The sequence below is a fragment of the Bidens hawaiensis genome, unplaced genomic scaffold (assembly GCF_021521415.1).
Source record: "Bidens hawaiensis isolate Kalapana, Puna unplaced genomic scaffold, B.hawaiensis_p1.1 tig00028738_1, whole genome shotgun sequence".
Taxonomy (NCBI): Eukaryota; Viridiplantae; Streptophyta; class Magnoliopsida; order Asterales; family Asteraceae; genus Bidens; species Bidens hawaiensis.
The window spans coordinates 189724-214489 of NW_027505129.1; positions in this window are offsets into that span (position 1 = coordinate 189724).

A 24766-nucleotide genomic window follows, 5' to 3' on the forward strand; every position below is an offset into this window, starting at 1 on the left:
GCACGTGGTCAAAGTGGTTGTTACAAGTATATTCAAGATAAAGGCGGATCTTTAGGAAACATAGTTAATGGTATTTATTATTAATAACTCCATTGAGTTATAATCTTTGATTTATATTGAGATGATGATCAGTTAGGAAACACATGTATTCTCACACACACTAGAGCAGAACCATATATTCTCTCTACACACTAGCTTACTTTGTAACATCGATCATCAACTCCACAACACTTGTAACCAACTTTTATTTATCAATATACTTGACGGTGATAGTTTCACCGTCCGAGGGTGTTTTGTGCCGGAGACCACGATAATCACATACTCTTCGACCAAAGGTTACCTTGTTGATCTTTGACCGAAAAGAATCGACCAACAATTACTTAGTTAATCCTTGACCGAGGAAGTTCGACCAGAGATTACCTTGATAAGTTTTGACCGAAGTAAGACTATCTTGTTAAGGGCTTTTTCCCTCGTGATCAAATCACTGTGTTCACACAAATTACGATTACGCATCCAATATTATCGAATTAGCACTATACCACACTTAACATATTTGGATACATTATCCTTTAGTGATTTTTATCCAAAATAACTTGGCGCCCACCGTGGGGCAATTGGTGCTATAATCCAGAAAATATCATATCAATATTCAACCTTTCATACCCATATCACCATCAATGGCCTCTCAATCAACCTCTGCTTCATCAACCATGCCATCCTCGGTTTCTCTCTCATCAAGAACTTTGCCGCCGATGCCTCCTCCAATTACGGGAGCACCAAGGACCACCGCGGCTGGAAACAAGACACAAATTCCAGTCTTCTAGAGCTCAAAAACCACTGCTGCCACTTCGGTGGTCAAATCTAACAACGATGTTTCTGCAATGTTTTCACAGGTTAAAGCATACATGGAGCAGCAGAACAAAACCAACCAGAGGATCCTACATGAAATTGAAGATCTCAAGAAAAGAAAGAGGCCAGCGGAGGATCAGACTCCCTTGATGCCTAGGGTGCTGGATTTCACTACTCTAGGATCCGTGGCTCAACAACTCAAGGATCCTCGATCCTTCAGAAAGGATTATCCATCCTTCAACCAGGGTCCGTGGGTCAACAAACTCAAGGATCCTCGTTCTTTCAACCAGGATCATTTATCCTTCAACAGGGGTCCGTGGGTCAACAAACTAAAGAATCCTCGTTCTTTCAGCCAGGATCATCTATCCTTCAGCAAGGGTCCATGGGTCAACAAACTCAAGGATCCTCGTTCGTACAGCCAGGATCATCTATCCTTCAAAAAGGGTCCATGGGTCAGCAGACTCAAGGATCCTCGTTCCTCAACAAGGATCATCCATCCTTCAACCAGGATCCTTTGGGTTGTATCCTCAAGGATCCTTCAGCTCCCAACCTCAAGGATCCTTCTGGCAGAATCAAGGATCCTCAGGAATTCACCATCAAAGGTCTTCAGAGGTCCATGAAGGGGACATCATCCCTATGCATACCATTGCCTCTAGTGGACCTGCTACTGTAGCAGATGCCTCTTATCTTAACTACACTTCTGGGATGCCAATGTTCAACCAACCAAGAGGTAACGCCTATAATCACATATCCTCATATACTAACCTTGGCTCCATGCAGGATACAGCTATCAATCAGGCTATGGCTAGGGAACTTCAGTAGCTTAAGGATATGATATCCAGCGTGCCAGGAGTGGTTCATCCAATTCCTAAAATACCAGAAGGGAGCCACAAGCTGTCCATATTTGCTCCACCGATATGTGATGCAGAGATCCCGAAACGCTTTCAAACCCCCAACATGTAGGTGTATGATGGGACCACTGATCCGGAAGAACACGTGGCTCAGTATAGGGAAAGGATGGAGATCAATCCAATTCCTGAAAGACTCAAGGAAGCTTGTCTATGCAATGGTTTCGGATCCACACTAACAGGATCTACACTTAAATGGCTGCTAAGTCTTTCTCCTTATTCTATTACATCTTTTTCACATTTAGTTAACTTGTTCAACAGCCAGTTTTCTTGTAGTAGGAAATTTGAGAAGTTAACTAGTGATTTATATAGAGTTGTCCAACCTTATGATGAATCCCTAAGGGATTTTGTTACAAGGTTTGGCAGGGAGGCCCTAGAGATCCCTAATCTTGACATGGCTACAGCTGTAGAAGCGTTCAAGATGGGACTTCAAAGGGGCTCCCCATTTTATGACGAACTTGTGATGACTCCATGCAGGAATTTAGATGAAGTCAGAAACAGGGCACTTAGATTTATATGGCTAGAGGATGACAAGAAGATCCAAGAACGGTTCGGGATTCCTACAAAACAAGAGTCACCTAACCAGAAACAAGGATCCTCGTTCAGAAATAACAACTCAAAGCCGCACGCCAAGTTCAACAACCAAAACGTCCGGGCAGTTGAAGAAGGAGATGATGATGAGGACTACCCAAGCATTTCTGAATATAGCTTCTCTGTTGATACTCATGGTTTGATTTGTGCCATGAAGAATCTTGGAGAGAAAGCAAGGTGGCCTCGGAAAATTGAGAAAACAACATCCGTCAAAGACAAGTCCAAATGGTGTGCATTCCATGAGGATTTTGGCCACATGACGGACGATTGTATCGGTTTAAGGAGGGAATTGGATACCTCCTGAGTAAGGGCCATTTTAAGGAACTGTGGGGAAGAAAAAAGTCCAGGATCCAGGATCCTGAAGAAGTTCCTCAAAAAGCAACTCCGCCCCCACCAGATGCTCAAGTGATCAACTTCATCTCCGGAGGATCAGACATATGCGGCACCTCCTTCTCCGCAGCCAAGAGGCACGCTAAAGAAACAAAGTTAGAAAACGGGGAACGACCAGTCATATCCACTACTTTGACGACTGAAAAAAGAATATTCTTTGATGAAGAAGATAAAACCAGCATCCAGGATCCTCACCATGACGGTTTGATTGTTACTTTGTTTATTGCTAACCATTATGTACGCAGGATCCTAGTAGATGGTGGGAGCTCGGTCAATATCATCCAACACGATGTGCTTCAGAAGATGAACATACCAGACTCGGAGATCATTCCGAGGACATTGGTTTTAGTTGGTTTCAGTGGAGAAACCAAGAAAACATTGGGGGACATTAACTTCCCAATATACATCGAAGGGTTAAATTCTTATCAAAGATTTTGTGTTATTGATAACCTATCTTGTTGCAATGTTATTTTGGGCAGGCCTTGGTTACACGGAATGAAGGCAGTGGCTTCTACCTACCATCAATGCATTAAACTGCCGACTCCTTGGGGAGTAGTAAGGATAGATGGTGACCAAGTAGAAGCCAAGAATTATTATCCTTCATCCATGAAGCCAACAGCTAAACAGACGATAGCATAGCAATTACAGCAAAATCCTAGGAATGTACTGGAAGCTCGGGAGAAAGACATTAAAGAAGTATCCTTAGATCCCGAGGATCCAGATGTAAAGGTGTTCGTAGGATCCAGTATCCCCAGCGGAATCGAGGAGGATATAATATCCTTCCTAAGGCGAAGAAAATCCACATTTGCCTTCAAACATTCAGACATGACAGGTATTTCAAATGAGGTAATTACTCATAAATTAGGCCTAGATTTATCTATTAAACCTGTCCATTAGAAGCGAAGGAAATTCGCTCCTGAGAGGAACACGAACATACAAGAGGAAGTTGAAAAACTTCTTAAGGCCGGTATGATCAGAGAGGTTAAGTATCCTCGATGGCTAGCTAATGTGGTCGTTGTTTCAAAAAAGAATGGAAAATGGAGGGTGTGTGTCGATTTTACCGATTTAAACAAGGCATGCCCCAAGGATCCTTTCCCATTACCACATATAGATTCCATGGTGGATGCAACGGCAGGACATGAGATGCTTACCTTTATGGATGCTTCCTCTGGATTCCAACAAATTCAGATGGAACAATCTGATCAAGAGGATACAGCATTCATGACTCCTACCGGCATATATTATTATATTGCTATGTCGTTCGGACTAAGAAATGCAGGGACAACATACCAAAGACTAGTCAACATGATGTTCAAGGATCAGTTGGGCAAGACTATGGAAGTATACATAGACGATATGGTGGTAAAGTCGAAGAAAGCTGAGGATCACCTTAGAGACCTCGAGGAAACATTCAATATCCTTGACCAATATAACATGAAATTGAATCTGTCAAAATGCCATTTTGGTGTTAAGGCTGGAAAATTTCTGGGATATATGGTGACTAAAAGAGGAATTGAAGCAAGCCCCAGATTACACGGGCTTGTCCCCAGTTGCACGGGCTTGTCCCCAGTTACACGGGCTTGTACCCAATTGCACGGGCTTGTCCCCAGTTTATTTTTTGGGCTTGTCCCCAGTTTATTGGGTTTAATCCCAGATAATATCATAAGTTATCTGCATCAGTTTTATATGGATTTCAAAAGGATCAATACTTATGGTAACTTAGGTCTAACCAGACCTTACGGTATGATTTCTGTTTATCGGTTTTCACTTATTTAATTTCAGTTTATATCTTCATAGATATAAGGATTCATTATTCTCAATATATTTTTATAAGGATTTTAGATCCTGGTTTATTTTTGCAAGGATATTTTATCCTAAAAATTATTTACTAAAGAATATTTCTCAAAACTTTCAACAAGTCTAAAGCTATATCAGACAAACTTTCAAAATAACAGACTATCAACAAATAGTTAAAAGATAATATTTAATAAACTTACTTGCAATTACCAAAAATCTTAACCCGGATTTCACCATTCATAAAAATGGATCATCCACCCGGGTTAAACAGGTGTTAATAGATGTTCATGATTTGCAGGGAGAAAGGATATCAACCGGAAGGGAAGTTCCCAAGGAAACTCCATTAAAATATGACAATTATATCCAGCTTGTCAAATCTAATATGTTTTTGCAGGAAGTTTGAATTCAATGGCAAAATGACAGCTTTGATCTTATCACAACCGCCATTTTGGGTGCAATTGTTAATGCACAGAAATTTGACAATGTGGATACGTTATCCTGGCAAAAGTTTCTGGATCAGTGATCCTTAGTCAGATCCCGTCAGGATCAAGGATCCTCAGTACTTATTATTTAATAACGATTGTTTCATGTGTATAACATTATATATAACAGATGTAACGGCTAGAAGACCTGGTCTACCACCTATTTCGCAGCCTGAGTGATGGAGCACGTGGTCAAAGTGGCTGTTACAAGTATATTCAAGATAAAGGCGGATTTTTAGGAAAAATAGTTAATGGTATTTATTATTAATAACTCCATTGAGTTGTTATCTTTGATTTATATTGAGATGATGATCAGTTAGGAAACACATGTATTCTCACACACACTAGAGCAGAACCATTTATTCTCTCTACACACTAGCTTACTTTGTAACATCGATCATCAACTCCACAACACTAGTAACCACCTTTTATTTATCAATATACTTGACGGTGATAGTTTTCACCGTCCGAGTGTTTTTTGTGCCGGAGACCACGATAATCACATACTCATCGACCAAAGGTTACCTTGTTGATCTTTGACCGAAAAGAATCGACCAACGATTACTTAGTTAATCCTTGACCGAGGAAGTTCGACCAGAGATTACCTTGATAAGTTTTGACCGAAGTAAGACTATCTTGGTTAAGGGATTTTTCCCTCGTGATAAAATCACTATGTTCAAACAAATTACGATTACGCATCCAATATTATCGAATTAGCACTATACCTCATTTAACAGATTTGGATACATTATCCTTGAGTGATTTTTATCCAAAACATATCTCAATCTAGACAAACAAAACATTCTCAATCTGAAAATCCTTCCCGAAAATCTGTTTCTAAACCCCGTCCTCGACCTTCACGTATGAATGAAAGTGTGCATGAGTCAAATGCTGATGGTGGAGTTCGTCAAGAATTTAAGAAACTTAAAATTTGTGGGTGTTCGTTCAAAGATTTTAAATATTATGGACCAAAAGAATTCCATGATGATAAGGGAGCCATCACAACCGTGAGGTGGCTAGAAGAAATGGAGACAATCGTGATAACAAGTAAGTGCTCCGACGAGGAGAAGATTCAATACTCTGCTCTCATGTTCAAAGGAGAAGCATTGGAATGGTGGAGCACGTTAATCTTGAGTAGAGGAAGGGAGGTGATGTATAGTTTAACTTGGAACGAGTTCAAGGAGTTGTTGATGTCGAAACTATGTCCGATGCATGAAAAGGACCAAATTCAAACCAAATTTTTGAATCACAAGGTTGTTGGAACAAACCTTCGTGAGTACAACACAAAGTTTCACGAATACTGTTGTTTGGTTACCCAGCTGGTCACCCGGAATCCAGCAAAGTGACACGTTACATATGGGGACTACCACGAGAAATTCGTGACATGGTGAGGTCACACTTGCCACAAACCGCTAATTCCGCGATGGAGTTGGCTGGGTACTTAATGGGCGGAATGATTCGCAATAAGGAGGAGGATAAGAAGGTTATAACAACACACGACACAAGGAAAGGAGGAGACATCCGCTTCAAGGGTAAGGGAATTGACCTACGAAGGTCTGGCATTAACCCCAGTGTTCCGCAATGAAAAGTTTGCAAGAAGTATCATAGGGGTGAATGCAACTTTAGTCCACGAATCTGTGAATCATGTCTTAGACCCGGCCACGCCACGGCCGATTGTTGGAAGAAGAAGATGACATGCAACAACTGTAAAGAAACGGGACATCAAAGCTTTGAATGCCCCAAGAATAAGCCCGCGACTGGTGGTGCGGGTGGTAGCGGTCAAAAGAACGAGCCCAAGAAGGGCAATGCAAGAGTCTTCGTCCTTGATACGAAGAAAGCGGTCGACACACCGGAAACCATTACCGGTACGTTCCTTGTTAATAACGTTTATGCTAGAGTCTTGTTTGATTCAGGAGCCAACTTAAGTTTTATAGATTATAACTTTTGTAGCCTATTAAAGAAACCTTTAATCAAACTAAATAAAACTCTAAGCGTCGAGACCGCTAATGGCGAAATAGTTAAAATCTCCGAAGCCTTAGAAAACGGAAAAATTTTATTAGCCGGTTATGTTTTGCTTATTCAATTGCTACCCATGACTCTTGCTGGTTTTGATGTTGTATTGGGTATGGATTGGTTATCCGACAACCATGCTCGTATCCTTTGCAATAGCAAAACCGTTGAACTTCGAGCCCCGGATAAACGAACTATTCGAACTGAAGGGGATAAAGACGCTGGCCAAGTTAGCCTAATCTCCATGATAAGGGCTAACAAATGTTTAAATCAAGGATGCTTAGCATTCATGGCCTACGTCAGTGAAGAAACTAAACCAAAAGAAATCAAAGACGTTCCTGTTGTTTCCGACTATGCCGACGTCTTTCCCGACGAACTTCCTGGCATTCCTCCCGATCGTGAAGTAGAGTTTAGGATCGATCTTATTCCCGGTACTGATCCGATCTCCAAAGCTCTGTATCACCACGCGCAAACCGAAATGAAAGAACTGAAGAAACAATTGGACGAGCTTCTTGAGAAAGGCTTTATACGACCAAGTTCATCACCATGGGGAGCATTGATACTATTCGTCAAGAAGAAGGATGGATCTATGCGTATGTGCATCGACTACCGAGCTCTCAACAAAGTCACAATCAAGAATCATTATCCACTCCCTCGAATCGATGACCTTTTCAACCAACTTCAAAGTGCTGGCTTCTTTTCTAAAATCGATCTTCGTTCCGGCTATCACCAACTTAAAGTTCAATCCGAAGATATTCCAAAAACCGCCTTTCGAACAAGTTATGGCCATTATGAGTTCACCGTTATGCCATTCGGACTTACTAATGCGCCAGCTGCGTTCATGGACATGATGAACCGAATTTGTAAGCCTTACTTAGATAAATTTGTGATCGTCTTCATCGACGACATACTCATTTATTCTAAGTCTAAGAACGATCATGAAAATCACTTTCGAACATTACTTGAAATTCTTAGAACCTAGAAGTTGTACGCTAAATACTCAAAGTGCGAGTTCTGGTTGCACAAGGTACAATTTCTTGGTCACATCATCAACGTTAATGGTATTCAAGTGGATCCCGCAAAGATTGAAGCTATCTCTAAGTGGTAGATCCCAATGTCGCCAACCGAGATTCGAAATTTCTTGGGATTGGCTGGCTACTATCAAAGGTTCATTGAAAAGTTCTCCCTAATCGTTGTTCCCCTAACTTCTTTGACTCTTAAAAATATCAAGTATGAACGGGGAACAAAGCAACAAGAGGCGTTCGATATACTCAAACAAAAACTTACTCAAGCACCTATACTGGCCTTGCTAGAAGGTACCGAAGACTTCGTTGTCTTTGGTAATGCATTCCATTCCGGCTTGGGATGTGTGCTAATGCAACGAAAGAAAGTAATTGCCTACGCCTCTCGTCAACTCAACGTGCACGAAAAGAACAATACAACTCACGATCTAGAGTTAGGCGACATAATCTTTGCACTAAAGATATGGAGGCACTATCTCTACGGAGTAAGATTTACCATGTACACCGATCACAAACGCTTGAAACACATTTTCGATCAAAAAGAGCTTAATATGCGCCAACGACGCTGGATGGAAACTTTAAACGACTATGATTGCGAAATTGTTTATCATGAAGGTAAGGCCAACGTTGTGGCTAATGCCTTAAGTCATAAAGAGCACGAGAAACCAAAATGAGTCCGAACTTTAAGGCTAGAACTTCAAATCGATCTCATTGACCAAATCAAATCTGCCCAAACTCAACCGATCAATGAAAACAAGATCTCCGATGAAAAACGTAACGGCATCATTGGCTCGCTAGTCAAAAGTGACGATGGTATCCTTAGAATGGAAAACCGGATTTGGGTACCAATCGTTGGGGACTTGCGTAAGAAAATCATGAACGAAGCCCAAAAGTCCAAGTACATGATGCACCCCGGTAGTGACAAAATGTATCAAAACCTTAAGCCAAACTACTGGTGGAATGGAACGAAAAAGGACATCGCTTCGCATGTTGCGAAATGCTTAACTTGTTTAAAAGTCAAGGTTGAACAGCAAAAGCCTTCGGGATTACTTCAGCACCCCGAACTTCCCGTATGGAAGTGGGAGTTAATAACCATGGATTTCATAACCAAACTCCCGAGAACGACTCGACAACATAATGCTATATGGGTGATTATGGATCGTTTAACAATGTCCGCACATTTTTTACCTATCAATGAGTCGTATTCAATGGATAGACTAGCGCGTATTTATGTAAACAGCATCGTTGCTTTGCATGGAGTACCGCAGAGTATAATCTCTGATCGAGACAGTCGTTTTATGTCTCATTTTTGGAAAAGCTTCCAACAAGCCTTAGGCACCAAGTTAAACCTTAGCACCGCCTATCATCCACAAAATGATGGGCAAAGCGAAAGGACGATTCAAACGTTGGAAGACATGCTCCGCGCATGTGTGATAGACTTAGGTGGAAGTTGGGATGACCACTTACCCCTAATGGAATTCTCGTATAACAATAGCTATCACACGAGCATTCAAGCCGCACCATTTGTGGTGTTATATGGATTTAGAACGCCTGTGTGTTGGTCTGAAACTGAAGATAATCAATTGTCTGGACCCGAAGTAGTCCAAGAAACCACCGACAAAGTTCTTCAAATCCGAGAACGACTTAAGACGGCACTTGATTGCCAAAAGAGTTACGCAAATGTCCGTCGTAAGCCATTGGAGTTCAATGTTGGTGACAAAGTTCTTTTAAAAGTATCGCCTTGGAAAGGCGTCATTCGCTTTGGGAAGAAAGAAAAGTTAAGTCCTCGATTTGTTGGACCATTCGAGGTACTTGAACGAATTGGCACCGTTGCATATCGTTTGCGACTGCCCGAGGAAATGCAAGGGATACATGACGTATTCCATATTTCAAATCTGCGTAAGAGTCTAGCCGACGAATCTCTTTCGATGCCATTAAAATATGTAGAAATTAACAAGAACTTAATATTCATTGAAAGACCAATTCAAATTGAAGATTCGAAAACTAAGAAATTAAAAAGACGAACATTGAAAATCGTGAAAGTAAAATGGGATTCCCGAAGAGAACCCGAGTATACATGGGAACTCGAGTCCGAAATGAGAAAGAAATACCCCCACTTATTCTCGTAAATCAATCTCGAGGAAGAGATTTATTTCAAGGTGGGGAGGATGTAACATCACGTAAATTTCTGGCCAAAAATGTCAAACTTCCAAAGTCTAGGGACCAAAATTGCTAAAAATCAAACTTCAGGGTTAAAAGTGAAAATTCTGTTTTCCTGACCCATCGCAATACGCGATGGATCAAAAAGGACACCCATCGCGTACCGCAATGGGGTGTCTGACACAGTGTGACACTTGTGCCACGTGGCACACGGTGGCACCATCTGCCGCCACGTGTCACCACGTGGCAACACGTCTGCCGCGTGTCGCCACGTGGCACAACGGCTGCCACGTGTCACCACGTAGCAGTTCTACCTTGTGACTTAGCAAGCCTACATCGCGCTACGTGATGGGGTCCAAAATCAGCTCTATAAATAGCAAGGTCCGGGTCTTCAAAATTTCACACCAAAACACACAAATATCTCTCTCTCTCTCTAACTTCTCTCTAAAACCCCGAGAACCCGCCCTCGATCCACCTCGAAATCCGTGCCCCAATTCCTCGTTTTACGTGCCCAATACCTTGATAATCGTGCCACCTTCCGACGATGTTATAAGGAAGGAGATAATATCTGTGTAACGTCCCGACGACCATCTCGAAGTACGTGCCACGAAGTTTTGGTGTTCGATACGTATGTCCAAGCAAAAGGGTTGAACAAGCGTGTGTTGATAAAGAAATTGACGTTGAAGTGATGGCCGAGTGTGTAGGGTTTATTGAGCCAAGAAAGGTAGGCATAATGCCCGAATAAAATAATAATAAAATATTATAAATGCTTAATACCCCAAGTCGAGGTTATTCTCGATACCTCGATAAACAAAGAAATATATAACAAAGAAAATAAAGGAAAAGAAAAATGAAATATATATTTGAGTATATATATGTGTATGATTATTCTTTGTTATAAAATATATTATTTAAGTGTAATGAGTATACTTAAATAATAAAGAAAAGAATACGTTTCATAAAGAAGAAGAAACGTAGAGTTTTTATAAATAAACTAAAGGTTTATAATAATACTTTTGAACTAAAGGTTTTAAAGTAAAAGAAAATTTGAACTAAAGGTTCATCGAGATAAACGAGACTAAAGGTCTTATGCCGGATTGTATATCCGACTAATGAAAGGTTATACTCGTACTATAGGTGCGATATAGCAAAGGAAAGACTCACGGATGGTGTTGGAAGCCGGTCCCATTGAAAAGGTGAATACGCCCCACTTTTACAAACTTGTTTTCAAACAAACAAACGTGTTATGTGTAAAACTTTACATGAGATTGAGTGTCTCTAAAAACATTGTAAATAAGAGTATAAGCCTAGCCCTCAGGCTGTAGTATACGTTTGTCTAGATCTTTACATATGTGGAATGCGGTGGGCACATCGCACCACGCTTGGTCACGACCTCCAGCCACGATGGGCCGAACCTAAGTTACGTTCGAGTGAGACTGACCATGTGCATATTTATGGTACCTAAGTTATGTCAAAACGTTGCGGTGTTTTGCTGAGGTGACCTAGTGTAGAGACTCGAATTTATAATGATTGTTTAACTTAATTATTCCTAAGCCAAGATGGGCCGAGACTTACGTGGTCTCGAGGGGTGATTAAGTAAGAAAATATTTTTAGCGTCAGCATATTCACCAGCATTCGTTGCTGACGTATTTTATAACATTTTACAGGTAATCAAGATTAGAGCTTGTGAAGACAAAGAAGCTCAAGAATCCGATGGCTTGGATAATTTTGTTTAAATATTAAAATGTGGTGGTTTTGTAAAACTCATAACAAGTAAACTTAAAATGAGACTTTTGTCTCGTCTTTTGTGATGTAAATATTTATAACTTTAATCCACATGTTTTATAAAGTCTTCCGCTACTCTGATTTATTAACAAATGTGGTACCAACTATTGATCACACTCCTAGGCCTAAGATGGGGGTGTGACAATGGCTGCTTCAGGCGGGCGGGCGGGTGGGCAGGCGGTCGTTTTCGTCGGCTCCATCGTCCTCCAGAAGCTTTAGTACTCGAACCCGCGAACCTGAGTTGTCGTTTTTCCTTTGTGATGTTGGGAGTTGTATTATGTTGGGACCTGAATTGTCGTTTAGTACCAGAAGCTTTAGTACACTGTCGGCTTCAGAGTCGTATTATGCTCTGACGCCGTTTGGGGGTGGCTGGTTCTTTGTGGGACCCGCGGTCGGAATGGGGTCGAGTTTTTTCCTTGTGATGATGGGGTTTGCCACGTGTATTTGGCGTCCGGGTTCTTGTCGGATCGGTCAGATGATGATGGGAGTTGGTTTGTTGAGTACATTGATTAGATCTTTATAAGGATTGGTAGATCTAGGGTTTATGAGATGATGGGTGGTGGGTGGTGTTAATGGTGGGTTATGAATATTTGGGGAAGAAGATGAAGGTTAAAAAAGAGAAAACTTTTTATTTATTTATTGACCATAATTTAAGTAAATTACACAAATAACCCACGAGGGGGTAAAAATTGCCCTCACATGAGGTTCACATGACTGAATTTAACGAGAAAAACTAACCCTCGTTAGTGAAAAGGACGAACTGCGCACCGTTTTTTGAACATAAAGGATGATTTCTGTCATTAAGTTTTCCAAATGACATCCATTGAAAAACCGTGCAAACATAAATGATGAGTTTTGCCATTTTGTTTATTAGATATTTATCAAGTACTTGGACTAAAATTGCCAAATTTCAAACTTCCTGACACTCAAACACGAGCCATGCTTTCCTTTCCATGCCCCCCTGGTCATCTTCGTTGAATAAAAAAATGTGGTCGTGGCACCTTAAACATGGGGACATGTTTCCCTTTTCCACGCACCCTGTAGTTAGTCTCTATATGTACTTTCTAACATCATTTAATGCACACATGCTAACTTGAAATACGACCCCGTGTTCTGAAAATCACAGGTCGTGCTTGACAACTTTATAGTTGTGTTCATTATAAAAGGGACGAAGTTTCACACACAAACACACACTTTGAACTTATAATCAAGCTTTTTAAGTTGATTAGAAGGCTTAGAAGGTCTCTAATCAATTAGAGAGAAGGATTATCATCATTATTTGTGGTTAGATTATTCTAATTCCACCTTATTCTTCATCTTCATCTTCTAGAATTTATATTTAATTGGGGATTTCTAGAATAGATTATCAAATTATTTAATATTTTTTGCTATTCATATTTATCAACAATCAAATTTTGTTAGGTCTCTAACATGCATACAACAATTTATCATCTAACATGCTTTACATTCTTGTTTAAATGATTATCAAATACATATAATAAACTTTATAGAATATTCATTATTAATCATACACAAGTGTAGACATAGTTTTGCTATTTTGGATTTTTTTACCTTAAAATGTGACAACTATATATTCATATTGTTACGATTTTGGTTAATATGAATACCCTATTCTCATTAAGAAATCTGTAAACCTACATTTTTACAAGTCTTAAGAATCTCTTAGCATTTTATTAATAACTACATATTTAAATATATTATAAATTGTTAAAGATAATTATTTTTGATAAAACATAGTTTCAAACTATTAATCATATATATTTTGTTTTACACTTTTTGTATAAATATCTTATGTCAAATCTTACTTTTGCATTTTATCATATTTGACTCATTTATACCTTTAATCATAAAAGGGATCCCCCAAAACGCTCATGAACCTAGGAATATATAAGCTCTTCGAATTCGATACTCGTGTTATTCAATTCACTAGGATAAATCAATGTGGTTTTCCCGTATCATTCATCCAACTCATTTTTAGGCTGGGGCATGAATAGAATATGGGTCACATGGAACACCAAATCTCTCCCTTACCACTCCACCACTAGCTAACTATAACTGATGACATGATATAATATTTCACATATGAATGCATTTACATTTTATATAATGAATGTGCATGTAAGTGAATCAAAATCATACGTTAAAGAGATGATTAATGGTTGAAATGTAACATCCCGAAATTTCTAAAATAATATTTAATATATTATTTGCGTCAGGTGAAATAATTGAGTTAGTGAAATAATAATAATAATAATAATAATAATAATAATAATAATAATAATAATAATAAAATATGAAAGGATAAGTAGGCTTTTTATATGGAATTACTTATTGACTAAAAAGGAAAGATGGGCCTTAGGTCAATGGACATAAGGGAGTATAAATGCCCACTTAAACCCTAATCCTTTCCATTTTTCATCCATCTTATTCTCTACACGCTCAAAACACACACACACACACCTACATCTTGCGGCCAAGAGAGAGAGAGAGAGGAGAGAGAGAGGTTCAAGAGCAAACCGAACTATGATTCTTGATATATCTTTTATATGCAAGCTAAATACAATATTCAAGGTTCATAACCAAGCTAATCGAGACCAAACGAACACATAAAGGTATGTTCTTTATATCAAAGTTTACGTTTTTATGAACGGTTGGTCTTGAAACTTAAAACTAGAGTAGATCGGGTATAAACGAACCATAAAGTAGCAAACTTGATGTTAAAATGGATGGCAAACCTACGGTTAAGGACAGCTCATTAAAGAAACCCTAGATCTAGTTTTGAACATTTTAAGCTTAAAGGTCCAAACTTTATGAACTTTCGGGTCAAGTTTTGGCAAAAAAAAATGTAAACGGGAACGTTTATGGATTAGTACCGGGCCAGAACGAGGTGTTAGGGTTAAAATGAGTGGATAAAACAATGATACTGGGCCAAGCCGTGACCTAATACTTAAATTAAGCACAGCTCGTTCGCTTACAATCATGAAAATCCCTTACAATGTGAAACTCGCTTACACTCTTAAAAGCCGCTTACAATATGTTCGATTACTTTGGACTCGCATACAAGTTATACTCGCTTACATTGTGTGAAATCGATTACATGGGTTAAACCTGAATACAAACCCATGACTCGCATACATTATGTTCGATTACAATACAAGATTTAGAGTACAATGCTTCTAGTCGATAACAATCTTAAAAAAATCGATTACATTGATTAATTCGTTTACAAATGAATAGATCGATTTCATTGTCTAATGGACAAATCGATTACACATTAAAGTCGCTTACATTAAGGCCAAACGAATGCATATGAAACTCGCATACAGTCACATGACTCGCTTACAATTATAAGAGTCAATTAAATGGCCCATTTGATTATCTTAAGCATAACTCGAATACAATCATGAAAGTCGATTACATTGTGGATCGATTACATAGCCAGTCTATTACAATCAAGAAACCCGATTACATGTAACACTCGAACACCATAGTATGTTCGATCACATTAGCCGGGGTCGAATACATGTAAAACCGATCACAGTGGGACGAGTACACTCACTTAGTTCGGATACAAGTGGGTTATTCGGTTACTCATTAAACTTACATGCGCCAAGGGTTACTCGAACATGGTATGTGGCTAGCATGCGAAGGGGTGATCAAACATAAGGAAAGGAGTGTATAAATTCTAAGTAAATGTGATCTAATACAAAGAAAGGAAAGAAAAGAAATATTAAAGTAATTGAAAATAATCTAAGTAAAAGTAATCTAATACAAGGCCATTAGATTAGACCAGACTTAGCCATTTTTTGCTAAAATACAATTAGGACAAATATTGATATGTATAACTTATATACAGTTAGCAGAGCTAAGTTAAGGAAGGGATTAACGATAAACGGAGAACGAAACAGGATCAAGGTGAGTTTCTAGCCCCATTCCTTGTTATGCTTTCGGGGCTGTGTGCATACTCGATGTGATTAGTTAATACACTTACCTTAAGTGTTAAGTGTATGCCTTATATGATATATGAGATAGATAGGAATGATTGCTTGTCGGTACGTGAACGATCTTCGGATATTGCGCGTACTGTCAGGTTATAAATAAAGATATGAGTGTTATATGTATTGTATGGATGATGTATGAACGTTATGAATGAATGCTTGTCGGGGTGTGAACGATCTTCGAATATTGCACGTATCGAAAAGGAGTATGATTGTTAAATGAATGATGTGAAGAACGCCTAGAGTGTTCTTATGCTACGATGTAATTATTGTATATGCAAAGTAAGTGTATGTAGGTACATGAATGGTAAATGAGTTCTAAGTCTGACGTGGTAAGTTAGATGGAAAATTCCTCTAACTTATGTTGGACATAGACTTGGCGTGTGATAGCGTAGTTAAGGACTATGGGACTTATACATACTTCGGATAGGAGCCAGCATAGGAAAGGACTGCGGACCTTATACGTGCTGTAATTGTGTTGTGGTAGCATAGGGGAGGAATGCGGACCTCGTACGTGCTATGAACTAGGTTACAACATAGGGAAGGAATGTGGACCTTGTACGTGTTGTGATTGTAGGATGGTATAGGGAATGACTGCGGACCTTTTACGTGTTCACGACATTGAGTATAGGTATAGATGGTGGACTATACACATACTCTTGGTGGACTAAGATATGTATTAGTATGTATGTATGTATGTATGACAGAAAGGTAACTGGTTAAGTATTTATATGTATCTTCGAATATGTAAGTATGTATGATATGTGTACGTATTTTATGTTGCATGATTAACTAGAACTCACTCAGCGTAGCTGACTTTTAGTATGCACGCAGGTGAGTAGACTGAGGTAGCTAGCTTGAGCGGGCACATGGTAGACGAATAATAAACTGGCATCCGAAGACTCAAGATGTTTTAATGTTATTAACGTTTATTTTGAAAGATAAGAATGTTGTTAAGACATGTTGATGAAGCATTATATAATATTTAATGAAAGGTTATATTAATCGAAAGTTTTAATTAACTCTGATTTGTAAGAAATGTGTTTATGAGTAAATCCGACGCAAAAGTAGGGCTACCGGTAACGGGGCCTTACATGAAATTTCACGAATGTTACAATAACATTGAGCTTTAACAACCTATAAAAGTTGTTTTAAATATGTTAATCTTTTATCAGGTTTTACCAACAACACTCGTGTTTTACCAACACTGACTTTACAGACTGAATAAAAGTCCTTTCAATTATTTTAACTTCTTCCAATAATTGGTGACCTGCGGAGTGAGCTACTTTTGCTTCAATAATGTATGGCTATTGCTAAAATTGTCTTCGGTTTGAGAAAATGCCAACCTGTACACATCATGGAGGCATCATTATTCTTTAATAATGGATTAAGTGAGGGAATTGAGGACATTATAGTTTGTGGAGGTCCTTTCTTCAGAGACATCCAGTGGTAACTTACTTCCTTACCCATTAAGAATCGGGGTTTGGGGTTGTATTCGACAATAGAGGCTTCCTTCTATACCTTTGTGGCATCGAGAGCTCAATCGTGGGTGCTTTAGAATCACATCTTGCGAGACAGTGGTATGTGTGGGATGGATTCTAATTATTCTTGTGCTTTGGTTTGTCTTGGTGATATGATTCCAACCATCTATTTTAGCAGTTTTCCTAACAAAGAGCTGCCCCTCCTAATGCCCAACATGCATTGGCGAGTGCTCTTTTTAGTAAAATTGTTCACGACATGAAGTCACACTTTGACATGACAAGTATACAAAAATCCATTTTTAAGTGTCTACAAGCACCACATGCTCAAGATTTTCTATTTGTTATCTCTATTGTAACACCCCGGCTTTAAGCGGAATACGCCCAGGTGCAACATACAGATCACTCACAAGCTTGTAACATTATTAGTAATGACAATATATTTATTTTATTCCATAATTTTGTAAGTACATAAATAGTTCGATATTGAGGCAAATAACATTACATCGAAAAGAAACAATTATAATTCATTTAAATAAATCCTTAGGTTGGTCTAGTTTTCTTGTCCTTACACTTATCGTGTCAACCTGCAGTACGTTTAAATAATAACATTTGTCAACAAGGTATGTTGGTGAGCTTTCATAACTTTTTGCGTATGTATGTATATAAAAGTGCGCGATTAAATGATCTTCATGTAATAAATATTCCGAAATAAAGGAAATGATATCAAATAGTGTCGTCCTCCCGTTCCTTTAGCCGAAGCCATAGTAATAAGGGAAATAAGAACCACCATATGAGACAACCGAAGTCGTAACGTTAGACGACACATGTACATCCCGTTGGACCCTCCCACAATTTGTTGCGTTTCCATGACTTCCATCATAAAAATAGTAAACGTGTTTCACATAATTCACATATAATCATAAACAAGATGTGAGAAGAATATTAACACAAACAATAATGTGAATCGGTTTGTAAACAAGCATATAGCTAACGAGATAAAATTCGTGACATGCTACACTCCAAAAGTGTTGTAAAGCGTTAAAAAATGGGTTATGAAAAACTCACTTCTTAATGTAAGCAAGTTAAAGTGACCAAAACATTTAAGTGAGCTAAACCAGACAAGTTGGTTTCGATGAGCGGTCCTAGAAAATAAATTTTAGATTCAAAATAATAGACAAGAAATAAAATATCAAAGATGGAGATGGTTTTGTTCAAAGTTTGGAGGTTTAGAGTTTATAGCAAAAATATATATTTTCCTCTATGATTGGTTTAGTTATATTTTTTTTGTGTAAAAAAAAACCCAAGTTAGTAAAATTTATTAAGAATTTGGGTTGCGATATTTGTTAATCAATTTATATGAGTTCGGTCGTTCAAGAAAGTTACACGGGCCTAAAAATATGAAAACAATTTGAGTAGTTCGTTTTTAGTCGGACCCGAACCCTGTTCTTATTTCGGGTTCATTTCTGCCATGATATTAATGTTATTCTTTAGTTAGAATTTTTAGTAGTTTATGTTTCAAAAGTTATATGTTGAAAAATAACCACCTATGAATTTCTTGACTGACCCGTTGAAGGGACGATCATCTCTTCATCCGACTGATATTATGGTGGTTGGATAGATAGGAGACAAACATGTGTGTGTGGATTTAACATGGGTTACCCACTAGTAAGCTTAGGAAGTGGTGGTCTCACAGTCGGTCAAGCTATTTTGAAAGTTGTTTCATTCAATGTGGCTAAACATGAAAAGACGTGTCTTGACAACCAACATGTATTTATTCCTTTTTTATTTAACACTTTCGTTTTCATTGTGCCTGAAGATGCATAGTAATGTTATGACTCCAAGATTAGCCAAAATAGTTTTTAAAAGATTGGGTTTTGCAATTCAAAAAGAGGCAGCGGCACAACTTCTTGCCTTCTTGCCTTATGTTTCTATGTAATCACTACTTTTCAGTTTAAAATAAATTGTTTACTTAATTAGATTTGACGAATTCGTTTTTTGGCTTCAACTATGGCACTTTAACGAACATAACGGATACTGACTGAGTTCGTCTCGAATCGTTATCGCAACACTCGGGGTTTACTAACATCCGTGGTTCTTCAAACAGAATAATCGTAATTTCAAAAATGTAATTTTTTTATATAATTAGATATACGAATGGCGCTGCAACCTTTTTTTTAATATGTGCTGGCAAACTTATTTTTAAGTTTAGTTCCGATATCTTAACGAACGTAACCAATACCGACTGAATACACATTGATTTGTCGCTGCAACGCGCCGATTTAACCGATTAAATTCGGCACGCCACGCGCACCGAGAAATCGCTACTATATACATATGACTAAAACTGAAATGTAGGTGCCACATAATTTTTATTATTACTATTTTATAAGTTTTTTATGGAAAAATATGCATCTTTTTTGTAATCATTTTTAATGTTAATATCGTAACAAACATAACGGATATTGATCGAACTCGCGTTGACTCACCAATGTAACTCTTAGGTTTTACCAACACCCGGATTTTACCAAACTCACCTATTAGAATATCCGTAATGGGGCGAAAAATGCCCAAAAATTGGGTATTTTCTGTCTGAATACCCCCCCCCCCCCCGACCGGGCGATAGGGGGAGGGGCGATTTTTGTCGCCGGATCTTTTGAAGAATATTATTATTATATTGTGTTGTGTGTGTGTGTGTGTGTATATATATGGGAGTGTTACCCTAAAAATAAGTAGTTTCCTAGGAAGATTAGGAATAAAACAAAGCCATTGGATCATGTTACTCAATGGTTGAGAATTGAAATTACCAATAACCGACATAGTTTCTTAGAATTACTCTTTCATCACTATAACCGGCGTAGTTTTCTAGAGTTGTTCTTTCACCATAATTTGTAATGACAAATGTCAAAAATTTGTTGGTTCTTACAATTCTTATGAAACTCCTTATTCTTATTTGAACCGTTATATATATATATATATATATATAGGGAGAGGATCATGAGAGAACTCCATTTTATATAGAGAACTAGAGAACTAATAATAAAGTATTTTTAATTTAATTAAAAAAAAAATTTTAAAATTTTTTTTTTCTTTCATCCTTCTTATATGTTGTTATTCTTCAACACAAAAAAATATAAAAACAAAAAAATAATAAAATAAAAAAAATTAACGAGTAATGCATATATGCAATACACCGACTTTTTTTATAATGCATATGTGCATTAGTGTGCATTTTGATATTTGAAATAGTGTTTAATAGCATATATATATATAGTTGTTTGTATTGTATATTCGCAATAGTGTTATATTATATACAAAAATAAAAAAAAATCGATATAGTGCATATGTGCATTAGTGTTGTATTACATATATGCGATAATGTGTTTTGCATACAATTATTAGTGTCGTATTTGCATATATTCAATAGTGTGTATTGGATAATGCAATTATGCTGTATTATATGCAATAAAACACTATTGTATATATGAAATAGGCATTAGTGCACATATGCACACAGTACTACACCGACAAGTTTTTTTTTTTAGTATCAATATCATCTTATTAGAAGGAGGAAAGAAAAAAAATCACAAAATATTTTTTTTTAAATAGTTAAAAATAATTCTTTAGAAGTTCTCTAGTTCTCTCTTTAAGAGCAGTTCTCTCTAGATCTCACCCCTATATATATATATATATATACACACACACACACATTGGGCTACAACACCATTACACCCACAAAACAAAAACTCACTCTTTGCTGACCGGTAGAAAACACTCTATTTTGTAGCTCCTCCACTACACATACCCTTAGTGGGTCTACAGCAAAGGCCCAGGCTATTCCAATGGACGCTATTGTTGTACTCCAATCAGATTTACCAGTGAAGCCTACAAACCCACACATGACACAAAATAAGGATAGTTCTTTGCTTGCTTTTGATTTGGATAATTCTTTTAACTATAGAGGAAAATTGCTTCACGGGAGTATGATTAAGGATAGTGAAACACGATTAGTTTTTCAACCTCCAAAGTTAGATGAGAATAGGGAACCGGTGATCAAATTAATGGTCATTTTATGTCAAAAAAATATTTAAACTCATGGCGGATACTTTGTGGGTGCAAACTTGTCATTTTTTTGTTGTAAAAAAACCTCATAACACAAAATATGTATTAAAATCAATAAATAGAAATCGAGGGGGTTTTGTTTTTTTTTTAAATTTCATACGGAAGAAGGGTAAATGCAAGTGCTAGAAAATAACCCATGGGTTGTTGAATATGTTCCTTTGGTGCTACAAATATATGAACCGAACACACTCGTGGCCAAACCAAATCCAAAATCTATTCCTGTTTGAGTTGCAATTAAGACATGCCTCTGGCCTGTGGAACGAGTGAAACATTAGCCAAATTGCTAGCTGTGTAGAACCCCCAACTCCCCCTCCTCCTTTTTCCCTATGCTTGACCAAACTACTTATGATCTTGCACGGTTTTATTTCTAGATTTCATCGATTATATATGTTATTAAGTTAGTTGATCATTGATTAGGTTGATATATTTGTGTTAATGAAATCCCCATTTTGCAATAAAGGAGAGGGAAATACATGAGAATTTCATCTTTAGAAGGCCTATCAGTTATCAAATGTACTTTTTTGTTTAAGATGACGATTAGTTTGATAACTCAGTCACTTGTTCTCACGTATAAATGTCATAAGACTTAACTGCATCTAATTTAAAACAAAAGAGAAATTAAAAAAAATCCCAAAACTATTAAAGTAAGCACCAATTATTCTTTGGGTTCCTTCTATACCTTTGTGGTTGTATTCGACAATAGAGACTTCTTTCTATACCTTTGTGGCCTCGAGAGCTCAATCGTGGGTGCTTTATGATCACATCTTGCGAGACAGTGGTATGTGTGGGATGGATTCTAATTGTTCTTGTGCTTTGGTTTGGCTTGGTGATATGATTCCAACAATCTATTTTAGCAGTTTTCCTAACAAAGAAACTGCCCCTCCTAATGCCCGACATGCATTAGTGCTCCTTTTAGTAAAATTGTTCCCGACATGAAGTCACTTTGAAATGACAAGTACACAAAAATCCATTTTTGAGTGTTTACAAGCACCACATGCTCAAGATTTTCTTTTTGTTATCCTTATTGTAACACCCGCCTTTAAGCGGAATACGCCCGGGTGCAACATACAAATCACTCACAAGCTCGTAACACTATTGGTAATGACAATATATATATTTTATTCCATAATTTTGTAAGTACACAAATAGTTTGATATTGAGACAAATAACATTACATCGAAAAGAAACAATTTTAATTCATTTAAATAAATCCTAAGGTCGGTCTATTTTTCTTGTCCTTATACTTCATCGTGTCAACCTGCAGTACGTTTAAATAATAACATTTGTCAACAAGATATGTAGGTGAGCTTTCATAAGTTTTTACGTATGTATATATATAAAAGTGTGCGATTAAATGATCTTCACGTAATAAATATTCTGACATAAAGGAAATGATATCAAATAGTGTCGTTCTCCCGTTCTTTTAGTCAAAGCGGTTGGACCCTCCCACTACGTATTGCGTTTCCGTAACTTCCATCATAAAAATAGTAAACGTGTTGCACATAATTCACGTATAATCATAAACAAGATGTGAGAATAATATTAACACAAATGATAATGTGATTCGGCTTGTAAACACGCGCATAACTAAGTAGATAAAATCCGTGACATGCTACACTCCAAAAGTGTTGTCAAGCGTTAAAAAATGGGTTATGAAAACTCACGTCTTAAAGTAAGCAAGTGAAAGCAACCATAACGTTTTAGTGAGCTAAACCGGACAAGTTGGTTTCGATGAGCGGTCCTAGAAAATAAATTTTAGATTCAAAATAACATACACGAAATAAAATATCAAAGATGGCGATGGTTTTGTTCAAAGTTTGGAGGTTTAGAGTTTATAGCAAAAATATATAGTTTCCTCTTTGATTGGTTTAGTTATATTTTTTATGTAAAAAAACCCAAGTTATTAAAATTTATTAAGAATTTGGGTTGCGATATTTGTTAATCACTTTATATGAGTTCGATCGTTCAAGAAAGTTAAACGGGCCTAAAAGTAAGAAAACAGTTTAAGTGAGTGGTTCATTTTTAGTCGGACCCGAACCCTGTTCTTATTTCGGGTTCGTTTCCGCCATGATATTAATGTTATTGTTTGGTTAGAATTTTTAATAGTTTAGGTTTCAAAAGTTATATGTAGAAAAATAACCACCTATGAATTTTTTGACTGGCCCGTTGAATGGAAGATCATCTCTTCATCCGGCTAATATTATGGTGGTTGGATTGTTAGGTGACAAACATGTGTGTGTGGATTTAACATGGGTTACCCACTAGTAGGCTTAGGAAATAGTGGTCTCACAGTCGGTCAAGCTGTTTCATTCAATGTGGCTAAACATGAGAAGACGTGTCTTGACTACCAACATGTATTTATTCCTTTTTTATTTGACACTTTCGGTTTCGTTGCGCCTGAATATGCATAGTAATGTTATGACTCCAAGATTAACGAATGTATTTTTTAAAAGATTGGGTTTTGCAATTCAAAAAGAGGTAGCGGCACAACTTCTTGCTCTCTTGCCTTCTGTTTCGATGTAATCACTACTTTTCAGTTTAAAATAAATTGTTTACTTAATTAGATTTGACGAATTCGTTTTTTGGCTTCAACTATGGCACTTTAATGAACGTAACGGATACTGACTGAGTTCGTCTCGAATCGCTATCGCAACACTCGGGGTTTACTAACATCCGGGGTTCTTCAAACTGAACAAACGTCATTTTAAAAATGTTATTTTTTATATAATAAGATATACGAATGGCGCTGCTACGTTTTTTTTTAATATGCGTTGGCAAACTTATTTTTAAGTTTAGTTTCGATATGTTAATGAACGTAAACAATACCGACTGAATACATAGTGTCTCGTCGCTGCAACGCGCCGGTTTAACCGATCAAATTCGGCACACAACACGCACCGAGAAATCGCTACTATATACATATGATTAAAACTGAAATGTAGGTGCCACATAATTTTTATTATTACTATTTTATAGGTATTTTATGGCAAAATATGTATCTTTTTTGTAATCATTTTTCACGTTGCTAAGGTACACCTTCTATAGCATGTTAGATAGGGACAAAGTTGTCCATTAGAAAATATAAATGAAAAAAGTTACAACATTGTCCCTCTCATCTTTACTCAACTTTTGTAAATTTAAAAAATTATTACA